The sequence below is a fragment of the Parus major genome, chromosome 2 (genome assembly GCF_001522545.3).
Source record: "Parus major isolate Abel chromosome 2, Parus_major1.1, whole genome shotgun sequence".
NCBI lineage: Eukaryota > Metazoa > Chordata > Aves > Passeriformes > Paridae > Parus > Parus major.
In genome coordinates, this window is record NC_031769.1 from 98,064,861 (window position 1) to 98,070,930 (window position 6,070).

Consider the following 6,070-nt stretch of genomic DNA (forward strand, 5'->3'; position numbering starts at 1 on the left):
AAAATGGAACAAGTGAAAAAGATCTCATCAGATCAGATGCTGTTACCTTGTGAATATACAAAAAAAGGAATAAAAAATGTAAATATAGAACTCAGTGTTACCAACATACTGGCCATGCTGCTTCTGCCAATCCCATACTAGAAGAACAGACGCGGTAGCATATAAGAAACAAAATATGTTCTACAAAATAAAATGTCATAATCATATGCAGGTCTCAAAATTTACTGCTTTTTCATGTCAATTTTAGTTTTCAATGTCTTCTGACATTACCTTTGAGACAATTGTTTTAAACCAACAGAAAAAAAAGCAGTTTTATGTTCTCGAAAGAATGTGTCACAATACTTAATTCTGATATTGGAGTTGTCTTGAGTAAAGCATTTGAACTTAAAAGTGTAAAGTAGAAGCAAAGTAAAGAGTCAAAACTACCTCTCCATTACTAATTTTATTGTGTTTGTATATAATACAATCTAATTTATAAAGTCCCTTGTCACAGAAGCTTATCAAGGCACTTCACACCCTGAAAGGAATTATATATAAGCTCAGTAAAAAGCCATCTTTAAAAAAGTCTTCAATCTTATTTTGAAACATTTAGCAAGGGAATTAAATAAATGGTTTTTAATGCACTCAGACCCACAAGTCTTGTATATATTTGTCTTTTGAATACAGAATTCGCAATAAGGGTGAATGCAGCAGAGCAGCTTCAGTATCACAGTATTTGTTCAAGGTCTCTGCTGAATATCATGAATTAGTCCTTCTTTCCTTTCTGTTGACCTTCTCTTCATTTATGGCTACATAAAGTCAAAGACTGACATCCCAGAGCAGACTAAAGCCCTCTTAGTTCTTCCTGGAGTAAATCCCATGTCTGTCAGCATCACTGTCTGCATCCTCCAAGCTCCATCAACCTTATTTCAGAAGGGTCAACCTAATGTGCAAAGTGGACTGTGGGCAATCCTATGTTCGAGATGCATTTAGTCATTAGTCCTTGCTAGGCTACTGAACAGTATGCCAGTCATGCCACTTGTTTTTGTTGAGGTTTATTACCTGGGAATCAAACAGACCACACAGGTAAAATCTTGGCTCAAGTGAAATCCATCTCTTTTGCCTGAGTGCTGCTGCTACTCTGAGTGAATCTCACTACTGATATTCTGTTTTTTATAATGCATGTTTATTTGGCAGTGCAATGTAAGATTCCCACACCATTTTGGAGGCAAGCACAGTCCAGCCACAGTGCTCCACCTGCACCAGCTGAGTCAACAATGCCCCACTGCACTTCCTGTGAGGAAAGGGGTTGATGCTCTGTTCCAAACTGCCATGGCTAAAACCTGGGTATGTGAATGAGCCTGTCTGAGGTGATCAGCAGTAGCATTGCACCATACTGCAGTCTGCCAAGCTGATAAACCCACAGTCTTGACTGCCATCCTCCCACACATCTTTGCCTTCCTCCTGTTGGGGAGTAAATAGTAATATAGACTGTTGTGAAGTGTCCATCAAAATCACTTTAAAAAAACTGGTTCCATATGTTCCATTCTCTTTTTATGGCTAACTGAGACATTCTTTCTTGCAAGGACCTAAAAGTAGTGAAATTCTACGTTAAGACAAAAAGCTAAGTTATGCTAGAGATCTGAACTTATGCTTCTGAGAACCTAAAGAAACTGGGTACTGGAGCAATGTCCAGGTACATGTGCAAGCTCCTAATGCCCTTGCAGAAGATTTACATCCTCTGAGAAGTGCTAGATCACAGAGGTAATTCTGTCTCTGGCCATGCAACACATTGCAGCACCAGTTTTTTCCTGATAGCTGGAAAAGCAGGGACATTACACAGCACACAGCACTAGGGTGGAGGTGTTAGACTGGGCCCATACATCATCTGTAGTATAACTACCTCACCAGTGCAGTGCTGTGCACAGTCTGTGAGCCAGCATTGAAACACCCTTCCCAGCTTTATAACAAATTTTTTAACATGCTAGTGACCCATGTGCCTTAGACAGCTAGAAGCTGGTATAAGACCAGTTTCTGTGTCTCTGTGCCTTTGTTACATGTCAGCTTTTCATGATAAATTTCAGGGATGCAGCAACTCTTGCAGGAATGAGCCTTCTGAATCCAGAGATGACGGACATTCCAAATTCTGTAACATTTCTCGAAGATTTTTCTCCTCTGCACACAGACAAAACTTCATCAAATTGGTTTTTCTCTCTTATGCAAATCCCATCATGTCAGGATCACACCCTTTTATAGCACATGAAAACAACTTATGAGCAACTGCCTCCTGACAGCACAGGGAGGAAATAAGTGAGTATCAGTTATCTGTCACAGGCACTCACTATTTAGCATCTCTGTTCCCATCACAATGATCCCAGTGAGCCCCATTTTAAAATTTCTTGTATTTTAAATTTCTTTTTCTCTTTAAATACCTTTTCATCCACTTCTTTTGCTTAGCTTTTTATTCTTTTCTCCATTTGGTTTATATTTGCTGTATCTCTTTCATACTCACCCCTTTTTGTTTCCTCGCTTCAACTTATTTTGCATTTCCTTGCATTTTTTAGGTCTTTCTGTTGTCAATGTCTGTAGAGCTGCTGATGCTCAGCTTTTCCCTTAATTTGAGATGAACAGAGGAAAATTAATTACGTTCGATGTTGAACATATGCACACAATAAACACCCAACTTTTAAAAGATGTCATGGAAGCATCTGCTATGTTATATTTTTATGATGGGTATAAAACTGAAATAATTGGTATTTACTTTTTATTTTCATCTTCAGATGTCATTTCTGCCCACCCCCTCTATTTCCACTTAAAAACGTAGCACTACATTAAAGTTAAATTGACATTTAAAAAGTCAATTTTAAAGCTTTTTTTTTTAACTTCTGAAATTAAAACATTCCCAAGGTAAAAATAATCTTAACTACTACAAAGTTTTATGCCCTCTCTTGAACTCTACACTCACTACTGACTACAGTTTAAAATCTATGATCATTAAGGTCTTTACTACCTGTTGATGTTGCATGTAAGTGGAAGGCTTTTGTGCCTGACTAGTTAAACTGAACTGACATACCTAATAAAACAGGCATTGAAAACTCAGTGAAGGGTTTCTTGGCACCCCAAGAAGTGAGTGGGATCATAACATAATTAAAATACATAGAAGGCAACTCTGAGTCAGCAAGGCAGCTACACTACTTGGTCACCGTCACTTGATTACTCTTGAAAGCTGATAGAAATCAGAAACAGTGATTGCCCACCCCAGGCATGAGATATCTGGCTGCTTTAGGAACATAATCACTGTGTTGCAGGAGGTCTAATCAACAGCTACCTATAATCTCTGTGACAGCTGTAAAAAAGTGTTAATGAAATATTCATGCAGATAACTGTCATAGGCATAAAACGTCATAACCAACTCCTTTTTAGTAATGAATACTTTATTGGACCACCCTGTTCCAACTTATTTTCCTACAAAAGCAATTTTGGTTCAGTTGCTGATTCTTCCTAGACACTGTGAGCAACAACCCAATGAAAATATCGCTGTTGAGTCAAACTCCTAAGAATCAGATGTTGGAGCCTGTTGGAGCCTGGAGAAGATGGCACAATTTAGCGCCCTGAATGCAACTCATATTTTAGAGATAGTTCCTTTTGTTTATAATATATTGGCAAAGTTTTCATTCTGGAAAGGTAAGAAATTAGATATATAGGTGGTTCATTCTCACTCCTACTTTAATGTCTCAGAAAAATATCAGAGAGGAAGGATTTTGCTTAGGAAGGGCATTAGGCTGACCTAACAACTACCTCTAAGTCTTAGGAAGTTTAATCTCTCTGCATCTCACTTCAGAACAATAAGGAATGCAATAATTCATTTCTGCTTTACTTACAGACTGAATTAACATTCATTAACATAAAGTGCATTTGTATATATATTTTGCAAGGTACATCAAGTATTTGTGAAACATATACATAAATATAAATGTAAATGTAATGTAAATATAAATGTATATCATTATAAAAATAAATATAATTATATATATATTTTTTATATATACATAAATTTAAGCAACATGGTAGTGTCTAATTCTGAGACTTCAACTGGAATGAATGCAGACAAAAAATATAAAAACCTCCAGATTTTTACTAAGGATCAAGAATCCAACCCAATCCAATCAATGGAAGCTTCCTAAAAGAGGTAAGAAACTCAGAAAATTACGCTGCTATTTTGCCCACAATCAGTTTAACTAGGATCGAGATTGTTTTGTATAGAACAATCAAGAGCTTTGCTTATATAGCATTGCATATGAACCTTTATGAAATTTTCCTTTGATTAGAACATTAAACTTATTATCTTTAAAGCCTGAAGTGCTTACTGCCTTGATAGAAAGTATTTAATTTTCAACTGCCTTTTGAATTTCATTCACCAATTCAGTTATATTAAAATTTTTGCTGTATTAAATGAGGCAATATGGAAAATATTTTTAAAAACAGGAGTATTCTGGATAATATGTCCAATGATTATATCAGGTACTGTTTCAAATATACCTCTTGACTCATGATGTAGCCACCCACAGTTCTACTGTAATTTCAATAGCTTTACCAGAATAGCAGGAGATTCATCTGTTACCCAAAAGAAAATCTAAGATTCCCTTAGAGCATCTTAAAATATAAAATACCAACTTAGCTGAGAAGAAGTAAAAGACAGATCCATAAAATAAATTCAAAGGCTCCAAGCAACCTTGCTCAAAACACCCTGCTCAGCTACTGCCTGCTCTAGAGACACTTACACCTGATAGATACTCACCATTAAACGTTATCAGGCTACCTAGAGGCACCTAGGGTAGTGCCCAGGAGTGTTTCAAGTCACTGCATCCATAAATCACGAGCTCCCAGTCCAGGAGGTGGCTGGCAGCCAGGATGCAGTAGATCTCTGCTAGCCACGTCAGAGCTACTGCAAATGCACCAGAGAGGAGCTCCACGGAGCTAGACTCGTTAAACATATGCAGAGCAGACTAGGATGAACCTGAGATCACGACCAGGACCTCGCTCTACATCAGGGTCACAGGCGGAGCAGAGTGGTTGCAGCGATGACTCGGAGCTGCTGCAGACACTCATGCAGGGAGCCCAGGCACCCCGACACTCCCCTGACTCTGCCACGCTTCAGCAGTAGCTGTGCTGGGGAACTCAGAGCAAGTCTCACACTCCATATTTCAGGATTCACAGATGAAGTAGCAATGAACTTCTCTTCTGCTCAGGAATCTGCTTGATGTGATGAGCCTGCTCTGAAAATATTTACCACAGTTTATCGAGTCAGCATCATATACAACATAGAAAACAGGCACAGGTGGCACTTCAGCTCTTCACCATAAGCTAGTGTTTTGTGCCGTAGTGAGGAATAGGTTGGTAAAATTATTTTTTTTCCAAATCATCTGTCTTCCCCTCCTGGTGAATTCCTAAAAGCTAGATATATAGCTTAAGGTTTAGGTTTATTGCTATACTTACTTCAATTGCTCTCCTTTCTCTTTCAGAGGACTCTGAATTACTAGTGTGCCAAAACATAACTCCATGAGGAGAAGCTGGTCTTATCCACATCCAAAACAGCTGCCAGAATAGAAGCTGTACGCTTCCCAAGGATTTGTGGGCTTGACTGTCCTCAGGCAAATAAGGAGTATCAATTTTCCATATTCTATTTGAGTAATGTAAATAGTTGGCACACCAGCTAATAAAAGAGCCTTCACTGTTATAATTACCTCTTTGGGCACGTATGCCAACCAATTAAAAAAAATTTATACAGATGAAAAATGAGTTATAGACTAAATCCCAAGAGCTGTAATTCAGAAGATCCCTGCTGGCCTGCCAATAGTTTTAGCTTATATTCTGAAAGCCCCTGTTTGTCAGAAGATGTGGATTAACAGGCAAAGCTGCATCATCCAAGGACACTGAAAATGCCAGGTTTTTCTCTTGGTGTCCTGAAACAAACAGATAAATTCAGATGCCTGTGCACTTACCTCTGTTCAAAAGCAGACATATCTCCTGCCTCTAGTCTTCAATCCTGACCTGTATTTATACCAGGAGCTAGTTTGGTCAATTTAAAAAA

At 38.1% G+C, this 6,070-nt stretch overlaps 1 long non-coding RNA gene across 1 annotated transcript; it reads right to left on the reverse strand.

Moving 5' to 3' along the window:
- Positions 1 to 429: 429 nt before the first annotated feature.
- Positions 430 to 5,315, reverse strand: LOC107214887. Its single transcript, XR_004496049.1, has 2 exons — positions 4,778 to 5,315; positions 430 to 2,591 (listed from the first exon to the last, which is right to left on the reverse strand). It is a non-coding gene; the product is annotated as an uncharacterized LOC107214887 (long non-coding RNA).
- Positions 5,316 to 6,070: the final 755 nt, after the last annotated feature.